Below are 12,131 nucleotides of genomic sequence, written 5' to 3' on the forward strand. Positions count from 1 at the left end.
CTGGAATCCCTTCACAACATCAGGGCTGTGAGAAGGGCAAGAAAAATTATGTCTGACCCATCTCATCCAGGCTGTACCATGTTTCAGCTGCTCCTTTCAGGTAGAAGGCTTCGGCTCCCGAGAACTGCAAAATCCCGGCATCGCCTGAGCTTCTTTCCCACGGCCGCCAGGCTGCTTAATGACAATTCAATTCCTTTTCAGGACTGAATGCACTGTTTGCACTTTATTGTTTCTATTACTCCTACTTTTATCATTCAGTATTAGTGTAAGTATCATTATTACTCTTAGCACCTTCCATTCACCTTTCATATGACTGTGTATTGTCATATCTTGTTCTGTCTTAATGTTTCGTTTGCCACATTACATCCATGCGTGACTGGATGTAAAGAATTCCAATTGTGTTTGACACTATATTGCAATAAATTGAACCTTGAACCTTCATCTCTACCAGAATGGGAAACCGGGTCATCCCCCGCGTGCCTGTCTCCTGGCGTCTTTGAAAAGGACGCTCCCTCGGAAGAAAGCGCGATACACAGCACGGGTGGCTACAACAAAGGCAAGAGAATGTCAGAAGTGGGATTCGAACACACGCCTCCAGAGGAGACTGCGACCTGAACGCAGCGCCTTAGACCGCTCGGCCATCCTGACCAACCCATGGTCCGGGCGAGTCGATTGCGCTCCTCAGCGAATGTGCCGGTGTAGCTTTTGGAATGACTCACGATTTTATTGCCTTCATGCAGCTCATCTTTAATTCTTATTTATTTCTTTACAAACGCCTTGAAATAGTGACGAATGTGGATTTTTCGAAATGAGGAACAATGTGCCCGAAGCCTTTCATTTGCCAAAAGCACACCCAGCCCGTCTCCATATGCCCTGTAACGGATGCTGTCAAAGTGGTTTTGCATTCAATGATCCTTTCCCCCTTGATCATACTGTTTTAGAACAGGGTCACAAAAAGGAATCGCCATTCTCAGACCCTGCTCGTTCTACTTGAACGCGCAATGAAAATACTTGATCAAATGCGGATGGACGCCGGCATTGCAATTTAGCGAAAAAGCGCCATCTCTGTACGTCTCAGGGCCTTTTTATGGTTCGCAGTTGCCTTCTAATGTAGACAACAGTTAACCATACGGCGGCGACATCCTTAAAAGAACCGGTAGCATTGTGTCTCGAGCACACAAGGCAAACAAGAGATTCTTCAAGAGGTGAGTGCGAAGTACAGTTTACTGCCACAGGCAATGGCCGCAGAGCTTTTTCTTTAACAGACTCTAATACGTGGAACACGTCACCAACTTACATAGGACAGTCTTTCAACTTTAGCACAATTTAAGTTTTTCTACTAGATAATGAGGCTAAAGACGAGCCAAACACGTGATCACTGAACAACTGGGACTTTGCATTGTGGATATGTAACGTTATTCCATTAATCTGTCAGCTGTGTCAAATGTGTCAAATGTAAGTGTTTATTTATAATGGGTTTTATCTAGCCTGAGAGCATGTGCGCCAAGATCGTCCAGCAACGGCAGGCGTGCCATTCTCGACACCATTTAAAAGACGATAGGAATCCTGGGCATGACATAGCCCCTCTGTGTCTCCTTGAAGTTGTTTCTGTACGTGTAACAAATTAAGAACGAGAAGGTCCTCAGTGTGGGTAGCCAGAGTGCAAGAAGCCCAGTCGTGCTCTCCTCGCAGGAGTTTCCTCGCTGGTGGCGCACAAAATGCCACGCAACCAGACACAAGGGGCCACCCAGGAGCCGTCGGTCTGGGCGTGCCTCGTTGGCGCAGTTAGGCAGCGCGTCAGTCTCATAATCTGAAGGTCGTGAGTTCGAGCCTCACACGGGGCAGGGTGCCCTTTTGTCGACTAGTTTGAGCCTTTAGCCCCGTTTTCCTTCCGCACAGTGTGCCACGCGTCCACGGCCTGAAGGCCAGCGTGTCATCCCTGGTGGTCTAGTGGCTAGGATTCGGCGCTCTCACCGCCGCGGCCCGGGTTCGATTCCCGGTCAGGGAACGCTCTTTTGACGTGCGCTTGCCTTTTTCACCGGCCGGGTTATGCGCAATGCTGGCTTCGAAGGCAAGGATCGCAGCACCTCCAAGAGGCAAAGCTTCACTGCCTCCGGCCCATCGACCTAAGGTTGGACGGCTAAATTGCCTGCCTGCAGTCCTGCGCTCCGCAATCAGAGCCTGGTGTGCGTCCTCTGCTCTACTGAGGCATGTTGACGCAGGACAGCAGACACCCAACTTGTGGGAGGAAGGAGTAAAAACAGGATCGAGCCAGCCAGGAGTCGAACCTAGAATCTTCTGATCCGTAGTCAGACGCGTTATCCATTGCGCCACTGGCCCAACAACCTGGGAAGTCATGCTTGGAGAAGACAGCTGGATTCTGGAGGCCAGCTGCCAAACTTCATTATTAAATATTAATCCGGTTTTACTCTGCCATCATTAAATCCATTATTACACAATCAATAATTACATGGTTCCCTGCTGCAGCAGCCAAGGACAAGGCCAAGCTGCAGCGGGTGATCCGCTCGGCAGAGAGAGTGATCAACACCTCTCTACCTTCTCTGGAATCCCTTCACAACATCAGGGCTGTGAGAAGGGCAAGAAAAATTATGTCTGACCCATCTCATCCAGGCTGTACCATGTTTCAGCTGCTCCTTTCAGGTAGAAGGCTTCGGCTCCCGAGAACTGCAAAATCCCGGCATCGCCTGAGCTTCTTTCCCACGGCCGCCAGGCTGCTTAATGACAATTCAATTCCTTTTCAGGACTGAATGCACTGTTTGCACTTTATTGTTTCTATTACTCCTACTTTTATCATTCAGTATTAGTGTAAGTATCATTATTACTCTTAGCACCTTCCATTCACCTTCCATATGACTGTGTATTGTCATATCTTGTTCTGTCTTAATGTTTCGTTTGACACATTACATCCATGCGTGACTGGATGTAAAGAATTCCAATTGTGTTTGACACTATATTGCAATAAATTGAACCTTGAACCTTCATCTCTACCAGAATGGGAAACCGGGTCATCCCCCGCGTGCCTGTCTCCTGGCGTCTTTGAAAAGGACGCTCCCTCGGAAGAAAGCGCGATACACAGCACGGGTGGCTACAACAAAGGCAAGAGAATGTCAGAAGTGGGATTCGAACCCACGCCTCCAGAGGAGACTGCGACCTGAACGCAGCGCCTTAGACCGCTCGGCCATCCTGACCAACCCAACTGGCCCGGGCGAGTCGATTGCGCTCCTCAGCGAATGTGCCGGTGTAGCTTTTGGAATGACTCACGATTTTATTGCCTTCATGCAGCTCATCTTTAATTCTTATTTATTTCTTTACAAACGCCTTGAAATAGTGACGAATGTGGATTTTTCGAAATGAGGAACAATGTGCCCGAAGCCTTTCATTTGCCAAAAGCACACCCAGCCCGTCTCCATATGCCCTGTAACGGATGCTGTCAAAGTGGTTTTGCATTCAATGATCCTTTCCCCCTTGATCATACTGTTTTAGAACAGGGTCACAAAAAGGAATCGCCATTCTCAGACCCTGCTCGTTCTACTTGAACGCGCAATGAAAATACTTGATCAAATGCGGATGGACGCCGGCATTGCAATTTAGCGAAAAAGCGCCATCTCTGTACGTCTCAGGGCCTTTTTATGGTTCGCAGTTGCCTTCTAATGTAGACAACAGTTAACCATACGGCGGCGACATCCTTAAAAGAACCGGTGGCATTGTGTCTCGAGCACACAAGGCAAACAAGAGATTCTTCAAGAGGTGAGTGCGAAGTACAGTTTACTGCCACAGGCAATGGCCGCAGAGCTTTTTCTTTAACAGACTCTAATACGTGGAACACGTCACCAACTTACATAGGACAGTCTTTCAACTTTAGCACAATTTAAGTTTTTCTACTAGATAATGAGGCTAAAGACGAGCCAAATACGTGATCACTGAACAACTGGGACTTTCCATTGTGGATATGTAACGTTATTCCATTAATCTGTCAGCTGTGTCAAATGTGTCAAATGTAAGTGTTTATTTATAATGGGTTTTATCTAGCCTGAGAGCATGTGCGCCAAGATCGTCCAGCAACGGCAGGCGTGCCATTCTCGACACCATTTAAAAGACGATAGGAATCCTGGGCATGACATAGCCCCTCTGTGTCTCCTTGAAGTTGTTTCTGTACGTGTAACAAATTAAGAACGAGAAGGTCCTCAGTGTGGGTAGCCATAGTGCAAGAAGCCCAGTCGTGCTCTCCTCGTAGGAGTTTCCTCGCTGGTGGCGCACAAAATGCCACGCAACCAGACAAAAGGGGCCACCCAGGAGCCGTCGGTCTGGGCGTGCCTCGTTGGCGCAGTTAGGCAGCGCGTCAGTCTCATAATCTGAAAGTCGTGAGTTCGAGCCTCACACGGGGCAGGGTGCCATTTTGTCGACTAGTTTGAGCCTTTAGCCCCGTTTTCCTTCCGCACAGTGTGCCACGCGTCCACGGCCTGAAGGCCAGCGTGTCCTCCCTGGTGGTCTAGTGGCTAGGATTCGGCGCTCTCACCGCCGCGGCCCGGGTTCGATTCCCGGTCAGGGAACGCTCTTTTGACGTGCGCTTGCCTTTTTCACCGGCCGGGTTATGCGCAATGCTGGCTTCGAAGGCAAGGATCGCAGCACCTCCAAGAGGCAAAGCTTCACTGCCTCCGGCCCATCGACCTAAGGTTGGACGGCTAAATTGCCTGCCTGCAGTCCTGCGCTCCGCAATCAGAGCCTGGTGTGCATCCTCTGCTCTACTGAGGCATGTTGACGCAGGACAGCAGACACCCAACTTGTGGGAGGAAGGAGTAAAAACAGGATCGAGCCAGCCAGGAGTCGAACCTAGAATCTTCTGATCCGTAGTCAGACGCGTTATCCATTGCGCCACTGGCCCAACAACCTGGGAAGTCATGCTTGGAGAAGACAGCTGGATTCTGGAGGCCAGCTGCCAAACTTCATTATTAAATATTAATCCGGTTTTACTCTGCCATCATTAAATCCATTATTACACAATCAATAATTACATGGTTCCCTGCTGCAGCAGCCAAGGACAAGGCCAAGCTGCAGCGGGTGATCCGCTCGGCAGAGAGAGTGATCAACACCTCTCTACCTTCTCTGGAATCCCTTCACAACATCAGGGCTGTGAGAAGGGCAAGAAAAATTATGTCTGACCCATCTCATCCAGGCTGTACCATGTTTCAGCTGCTCCTTTCAGGTAGAAGGCTTCGGCTCCCGAGAACTGCAAAATCCCGGCATCGCCTGAGCTTCTTTCCCACGGCCGCCAGGCTGCTTAATGACAATTCAATTCCTTTTCAGGACTGAATGCACTGTTTGCACTTTATTGTTTCTATTACTCCTACTTTTATCATTCAGTATTAGTGTAAGTATCATTATTACTCTTAGCACCTTCCATTCACCTTCCATATGACTGTGTATTGTCATATCTTGTTCTGTCTTAATGTTTCGTTTGCCACATTACATCCATGCGTGACTGGATGTAAAGAATTCCAATTGTGTTTGACACTATATTGCAATAAATTGAACCTTGAACCTTCATCTCTACCAGAATGGGAAACCGGGTCATCCCCCGCGTGCCTGTCTCCTGGCGTCTTTGAAAAGGACGCTCCCTCGGAAGAAAGCGCGATACACAGCACGGGTGGCTACAACAAAGGCAAGAGAATGTCAGAAGTGGGATTCGAACCCACGCCTCCAGAGGAGACTGCGACCTGAACGCAGCGCCTTAGACCGCTCGGCCATCCTGACCAACCCAACTGGCCTGGGCGAGTCGATTGCGCTCCTCAGCGAATGTGCCGGTGTAGCTTTTGGAATGACTCACGATTTTATTGCCTTCATGCAGCTCATCTTTAATTCTTATTTATTTCTTTACAAACGCCTTGAAATAGTGACGAATGTGGATTTTTCGAAATGAGGAACAATGTGCCCAAAGCCTTTCATTTGCCAAAAGCACACCCAGCCCGTCTCCATATGCCCTGTAACGGATGCTGTCAAAGTGGTTTTGCATTCAATGATCCTTTCCCCCTTGATCATACTGTTTTAGAACAGGGTCACAAAAAGGAATCGCCATTCTCAGACCCTGCTCGTTCTACTTGAACGCGCAATGAAAATACTTGATCAAATGCGGATGGACGCCGGCATTGCAATTTAGCGAAAAAGCGCCATCTCTGTACGTCTCAGGGCCTTTTTATGGTTCGCAGTTGCCTTCTAATGTAGACAACAGTTAACCATACGGCGGCGACATCCTTAAAAGAACCGGTGGCATTGTGTCTCGAGCACACAAGGCAAACAAGAGATTCTTCAAGAGGTGAGTGCGAAGTACAGTTTACTGCCACAGGCAATGGCCGCAGAGCTTTTTCTTTAACAGACTCTAATACGTGGAACACGTCACCAACTTACATAGGACAGTCTTTCAACTTTAGCACAATTTAAGTTTTTCTACTAGATAATGAGGCTAAAGACGAGCCAAATACGTGATCACTGAACAACTGGGACTTTCCATTGTGGATATGTAACGTTATTCCATTAATCTGTCAGCTGTGTCAAATGTGTCAAATGTAAGTGTTTATTTATAATGGGTTTTATCTAGCCTGAGAGCATGTGCGCCAAGATCGTCCAGCAACGGCAGGCGTGCCATTCTCGACACCATTTAAAAGACGATAGGAATCCTGGGCATGACATAGCCCCTCTGTGTCTCCTTGAAGTTGTTTCTGTACGTGTAACAAATTAAGAACGAGAAGGTCCTCAGTGTGGGTAGCCAGAGTACAAGAAGCCCAGTCGTGCTCTCCTCGTAGGAGTTTCCTCGCTGGTGGCGCACAAAATGCCACGCAACCAGACAAAAGGGGCCACCCAGGAGCCGTCGGTCTGGGCGTGCCTCGTTGGCGCAGTTAGGCAGCGCGTCAGTCTCATAATCTGAAGGTCGTGAGTTCGAGCCTCACACGGGGCAGGGTGCCCTTTTGTCGACTAGTTTGAGCCTTTAGCCCCGTTTTCCTTCCGCACAGTGTGCCACGCGTCCACGGCCTGAAGGCCAGCGTGTCCTCCCTGGTGGTCTAGTGGCTAGGATTCGGCGCTCTCACCGCCGCGGCCCGGGTTCGATTCCCGGTCAGGGAACGCTCTTTTGACGTGCGCTTGCCTTTTTCACCGGCCGGGTTATGCGCAATGCTGGCTTCGAAGGCAAGGATCGCAGCACCTCCAAGAGGCAAAGCTTCACTGCCTCCGGCCCATCGACCTAAGGTTGGACGGCTAAATTGCCTGCCTGCAGTCCTGCGCTCCGCAATCAGAGCCTGGTGTCCGTCCTCTGCTCTACTGAGGCATGTTGACGCAGGACAGCAGACACCCAACTTGTGGGAGGAAGGAGTAAAAACAGGATCGAGCCAGCCAGGAGTCGAACCTAGAATCTTCTGATCCGTAGTCAGACGCGTTATCCATTGCGCCACTGGCCCAACAACCTGGGAAGTCATGCTTGGAGAAGACAGCTGGATTCTGGAGGCCAGCTGCCAAACTTCATTATTAAATATTAATCCGGTTTTACTCTGCCATCATTAAATCCATTATTACACAATCAATAATTACATGGTTCCCTGCTGCAGCAGCCAAGGACAAGGCCAAGCTGCAGCGGGTGATCCGCTCGGCAGAGAGAGTGATCAACACCTCTCTACCTTCTCTGGAATCCCTTCACAACATCAGGGCTGTGAGAAGGGCAAGAAAAATTATGTCTGACCCATCTCATCCAGGCTGTACCATGTTTCAGCTGCTCCTTTCAGGTAGAAGGCTTCGGCTCCCGAGAACTGCAAAATCCCGGCATCGCCTGAGCTTCTTTCCCACGGCCGCCAGGCTGCTTAATGACAATCCAATTCCTTTTCAGGACTGAATGCACTGTTTGCACTTTATTGTTTCTATTACTCCTACTTTTATCATTCAGTATTAGTGTAAGTATCATTATTACTCTTAGCACCTTCCATTCACCTTCCATATGACTGTGTATTGTCATATCTTGTTCTGTCTTAATGTTTCGTTTGCCACATTACATCCATGCGTGACTGGATGTAAAGAATTCCAATTGTGTTTGACACTATATTGCAATAAATTGAACCTTGAACCTTCATCTCTACCAAAATGGGAAACCGGGTCATCCCCCGCGTGCCTGTCTCCTGGCGTCTTTGAAAAGGACGCTCCCTCGGAAGAAAGCGCGATACACAGCACGGGTGGCTACAACAAAGGTAAGAGAATGTCAGAAGTGGGATTCGAACCCACGCCTCCAGAGGAGACTGCGACCTGAACGCAGCGCCTTAGACCGCTCGGCCATCCTGACCAACCCAACTGGCCTGGGCGAGTCGATAGCGCTCCTCAGCGAATGTGCCGGTGTAGCTTTTGGAATGACTCACGATTTTATTGCCTTCATGCAGCTTATCTTTAATTCTTATTTATTTCTTTACAAACGCCTTGAAATAGTGACGAATGTGGATTTTTCTAAATGAGGAACAATGTGCCCGAAGCCTTTCATTTGCCAAAAGCACACCCAGCCCGTCTCCATATGCCCTGTAACAGATGCTGTCAAAGTGGTTTTGCATTCAATGATCCTTTCCCCCTTGATCATACTGTTTTAGAACAGGGTCACAAAAAGGAATCGCCATTCTCAGACCCTGCTCGTTCTACTTGAACGCGCAATGAAAATACTTGATCAAATGCGGATGGACGCCGGCATTGCAATTTAGCGAAAAAGCGCCATCTCTGTACGTCTCAGGGCCTTTTTATGGTTCGCAGTTGCCTTCTAATGTAGACAACAGTTAACCATACGGCGGCGACATCCTTAAAAGAACCGGTGGCATTGTGTCTCGAGCACACAAGGCAAACAAGAGATTCTTCAAGAGGTGAGTGCGAAGTACAGTTTACTACCACAGGCAATGGCCGCAGAGCTTTTTCTTTAACAGACTCTAATACGTGGAACACGTCACCAACTTACATAGGACAGTCTTTCAACTTTAGCACAATTTAAGTTTTTCTACTAGATAATGAGGCTAAAGACGAGCCAAATACGTGATCACTGAACAACTGGGACTTTCCATTGTGGATATGTAACGTTATTCCATTAATCTGTCAGCTGTGTCAAATGTGTCAAATGTAAGTGTTTATTTATAATGGGTTTTATCTAGCCTGAGAGCATGTGCGCCAAGATCGTCCAGCAACGGCAGGCGTGCCATTCTCGACACCATTTAAAAGACGATAGGAATCCTGGGCATGACATAGCCCCTCTGTGTCTCCTTGAAGTTGTTTCTGTACGTGTAACAAATTAAGAACGAAAAGGTCCTCAGTGTGGGTAGCCAGAGTGCAAGAAGCCCAGTCGTGCTCTCCTCGTAGGAGTTTCCTCGCTGGTGGCGCACAAAATGCCACGCAACCAGACAAAAGGGGCCACCCAGGAGCCGTTGGTCTGGGCGTGCCTCGTTGGCGCAGTTAGGCAGCGCGTCAGTCTCATAATCTGAAGGTCGTGAGTTCGAGCCTCACACGGGGCAGGGTGCCCTTTTGTCGACTAGTTTGAGCCTTTAGCCCCGTTTTCCTTCCGCACAGTGTGCCACGCGTCCACGGCCTGAAGGCCAGCGTGTCCTCCCTGGTGGTCTAGTGGCTAGGATTCGGCGCTCTCACCGCCGCGGCCCGGGTTCGATTCCCGGTCAGGGAACGCTCTTTTGACGTGCGCTTGCCTTTTTCACCGGCCGGGTTATGCGCAATGCTGGCTTCGAAGGCAAGGATCGCAGCACCTCCAAGAGGCAAAGCTTCACTGCCTCCGGCCCATCGACCTAAGGTTGGACGGCTAAATTGCCTGCCTGCAGTCCTGCGCTCCGCCATCTGAGCAATCAGAGCCTGGTGTGCGTCCTCTGCTCTACTGAGGCATGTTGACGCAGGACAGCAGACACCCAACTTGTGGGAGGAAGGAGTAAAAACAGGATCGAGCCAGCCAGGAGTCGAACCTAGAATCTTCTGATCCGTAGTCAGACGCGTTATCCATTGCGCCACTGGCCCAACAACCTGGGAAGTCATGCTTGGAGAAGACAGCTGGATTCTGGAGGCCAGCTGCCAAACTTCATTATTAAATATTAATCCGGTTTTACTCTGCCATCATTAAATCCATTATTACACAATCAATAATTACATGGTTCCCTGCTGCAGCAGCCAAGGACAAGGCCAAGCTGCAGCGGGTGATCCGCTCGGCAGAGAGAGTGATCAACACCTCTCTACCTTCTCTGGAATCCCTTCACAACATCAGGGCTGTGAGAAGGGCAAGAAAAATTATGTCTGACCCATCTCATCCAGGCTGTACCATGTTTCAGCTGCTCCTTTCAGGTAGAAGGCTTCGGCTCCCGAGAACTGCAAAATCCCGGCATCGCCTGAGCTTCTTTCCCACGGCCGCCAGGCTGCTTAATGACAATTCAATTCCTTTTCAGGACTGAATGCACTGTTTGCACTTTATTGTTTCTATTACTCCTACTTTTATCATTCAGTATTAGTGTAAGTATCATTATTACTCTTAGCACCTTCCATTCACCTTCCATATGACTGTGTATTGTCATATCTTGTTCTGTCTTAATGTTTCGTTTGCCACATTACATCCATGCGTGACTGGATGTAAAGAATTCCAATTGTGTTTGACACTATATTGCAATAAATTGAACCTTGAACCTTCATCTCTACCAGAATGGGAAACCGGGTCATCCCCCGCGTGCCTGTCTCCTGGCGTCTTTGAAAAGGACGCTCCCTCGGAAGAAAGCGCGATGCACAGCACGGGTGGCTACAACAAAGGCAAGAGAATGTCAGAAGTGGGATTCGAACCCACGCCTCCAGAGGAGACTGCGACCTGAACGCAGCGCCTTAGACCGCTCGGCCATCCTGACCAACCCAATTGGCCCGGGCGAGTCGATTGCGCTCCTCAGCGAATGTGCCGGTGTAGCTTTTGGAATGACTCACGATTTTATTGCCTTCATGCAGCTCATCTTTAATTCTTATTTATTTCTTTACAAACGCCTTGAAATAGTGACGAATGTGGATTTTTCGAAATGAGGAACAATGTGCCCGAAGCCTTTCATTTGCCAAAAGCACACCCAGCCCGTCTCCATATGCCCTGTAACGGATGCTGTCAAAGTGGTTTTGCATTCAATGATCCTTTCCCCCTTGATCATACTGTTTTAGAACAGGGTCACAAAAAGGAATCGCCATTCTCAGACCCTGCTCGTTCTACTTGAACGCGCAACGAAAATACTTAATCAAATGCGGATGGACGCCGGCATTGCAATTTAGCGAAAAAGCGCCATCTCTGTACGTCTCAGGGCCTTTTTATGGTTCGCAGTTGCCTTCTAATGTAGACAACAGTTAACCATACGGCGGCGACATCCTTAAAAGAACCGGTGGCATTGTGTCTCGAGCACACAAGGCAAACAAGAGATTCTTCAAGAGGTGAGTGCGAAGTACAGTTTACTGCCACAGGCAATGGCCGCAGAGCTTTTTCTTTAACAGACTCTAATACGTGGAACACGTCACCAACTTACATAGGACAGTCTTTCAACTTTAGCACAATTTAAGTTTTTCTACTAGATAATGAGGCTAAAGACGAGCCAAATACGTGATCACTGAACAACTGGGACTTTCCATTGTGGATATGTAACGTTATTCCATTAATCTGTCAGCTGTGTCAAATGTGTCAAATGTAAGTGTTTATTTATAATGGGTTTTATCTAGCCTGAGAGCATGTGCGCCAAGATCGTCCAGCAACGGCAGGCGTGCCATTCTCGACACCATTTAAAAGACGATAGGAATCCTGGGCATGACATAGCCCCTCTGTGTCTCCTTGAAGTTGTTTCTGTACGTGTAACAAATTAAGAACGAGAAGGTCCTCAGTGTGGGTAGCCAGAGTGCAAGAAGCCCAGTCGTGCTCTCCTCGTAGGAGTTTCCTCGCTGGTGGCGCACAAAATGCCACGCAACCAGACAAAAGGGGCCACCCAGGAGCCGTCGGTCTGGGCGTGCCTCGTTGGCGCAGTTAGGCAGCGCGTCAGTCTCATAATCTGAAGGTCGTGAGTTCGAGCCTCACACGGGGCAGGGTGCCCTTTTGTCGACTAGTTTGA

At 48.9% G+C, this 12,131-nt stretch overlaps 17 non-coding genes across 17 annotated transcripts; 8 read left to right on the plus strand and 9 right to left on the minus strand.

The window, feature by feature from the left end:
• Positions 1-565: 565 nt before the first annotated feature.
• trnal-cag (transfer RNA leucine (anticodon CAG)) lies at positions 566-648 on the minus strand. The gene has a single exon. It is a non-coding gene; the product is annotated as a tRNA-Leu (tRNA).
• A 1,122-nt stretch (positions 649-1,770) lies between these two features.
• Positions 1,771-1,844, plus strand: trnam-cau (transfer RNA methionine (anticodon CAU)). The gene has a single exon. It is a non-coding gene; the product is annotated as a tRNA-Met (tRNA).
• Positions 1,845-1,936: 92 nt separating this feature from the next.
• Positions 1,937-2,008, plus strand: trnae-cuc (transfer RNA glutamic acid (anticodon CUC)). Its single transcript has one exon. It is a non-coding gene; the product is annotated as a tRNA-Glu (tRNA).
• A 259-nt stretch (positions 2,009-2,267) lies between these two features.
• On the minus strand, positions 2,268-2,340 carry trnar-acg (transfer RNA arginine (anticodon ACG)). The gene has a single exon. It is a non-coding gene; the product is annotated as a tRNA-Arg (tRNA).
• A 786-nt stretch (positions 2,341-3,126) lies between these two features.
• On the minus strand, positions 3,127-3,209 carry trnal-cag (transfer RNA leucine (anticodon CAG)). The gene has a single exon. It is a non-coding gene; the product is annotated as a tRNA-Leu (tRNA).
• Positions 3,210-4,499: 1,290 nt separating this feature from the next.
• Positions 4,500-4,571, plus strand: trnae-cuc (transfer RNA glutamic acid (anticodon CUC)). Its single transcript has one exon. It is a non-coding gene; the product is annotated as a tRNA-Glu (tRNA).
• A 259-nt stretch (positions 4,572-4,830) lies between these two features.
• On the minus strand, positions 4,831-4,903 carry trnar-acg (transfer RNA arginine (anticodon ACG)). Its single transcript has one exon. It is a non-coding gene; the product is annotated as a tRNA-Arg (tRNA).
• Positions 4,904-5,689: 786 nt separating this feature from the next.
• Positions 5,690-5,772, minus strand: trnal-cag (transfer RNA leucine (anticodon CAG)). Its single transcript has one exon. It is a non-coding gene; the product is annotated as a tRNA-Leu (tRNA).
• Positions 5,773-6,896: 1,124 nt separating this feature from the next.
• On the plus strand, positions 6,897-6,970 carry trnam-cau (transfer RNA methionine (anticodon CAU)). The gene has a single exon. It is a non-coding gene; the product is annotated as a tRNA-Met (tRNA).
• A 92-nt stretch (positions 6,971-7,062) lies between these two features.
• Positions 7,063-7,134, plus strand: trnae-cuc (transfer RNA glutamic acid (anticodon CUC)). Its single transcript has one exon. It is a non-coding gene; the product is annotated as a tRNA-Glu (tRNA).
• Positions 7,135-7,393: 259 nt separating this feature from the next.
• Positions 7,394-7,466, minus strand: trnar-acg (transfer RNA arginine (anticodon ACG)). The gene has a single exon. It is a non-coding gene; the product is annotated as a tRNA-Arg (tRNA).
• A 786-nt stretch (positions 7,467-8,252) lies between these two features.
• On the minus strand, positions 8,253-8,335 carry trnal-cag (transfer RNA leucine (anticodon CAG)). Its single transcript has one exon. It is a non-coding gene; the product is annotated as a tRNA-Leu (tRNA).
• Positions 8,336-9,459: 1,124 nt separating this feature from the next.
• Positions 9,460-9,533, plus strand: trnam-cau (transfer RNA methionine (anticodon CAU)). Its single transcript has one exon. It is a non-coding gene; the product is annotated as a tRNA-Met (tRNA).
• A 92-nt stretch (positions 9,534-9,625) lies between these two features.
• Positions 9,626-9,697, plus strand: trnae-cuc (transfer RNA glutamic acid (anticodon CUC)). The gene has a single exon. It is a non-coding gene; the product is annotated as a tRNA-Glu (tRNA).
• Positions 9,698-9,965: 268 nt separating this feature from the next.
• On the minus strand, positions 9,966-10,038 carry trnar-acg (transfer RNA arginine (anticodon ACG)). Its single transcript has one exon. It is a non-coding gene; the product is annotated as a tRNA-Arg (tRNA).
• Positions 10,039-10,824: 786 nt separating this feature from the next.
• trnal-cag (transfer RNA leucine (anticodon CAG)) lies at positions 10,825-10,907 on the minus strand. Its single transcript has one exon. It is a non-coding gene; the product is annotated as a tRNA-Leu (tRNA).
• Positions 10,908-12,031: 1,124 nt separating this feature from the next.
• On the plus strand, positions 12,032-12,105 carry trnam-cau (transfer RNA methionine (anticodon CAU)). The gene has a single exon. It is a non-coding gene; the product is annotated as a tRNA-Met (tRNA).
• Positions 12,106-12,131: the final 26 nt, after the last annotated feature.

The sequence above is a fragment of the Misgurnus anguillicaudatus genome, chromosome 10, assembly GCF_027580225.2.
Source record: "Misgurnus anguillicaudatus chromosome 10, ASM2758022v2, whole genome shotgun sequence".
Classification (NCBI taxonomy): domain Eukaryota; kingdom Metazoa; phylum Chordata; class Actinopteri; order Cypriniformes; family Cobitidae; genus Misgurnus; species Misgurnus anguillicaudatus.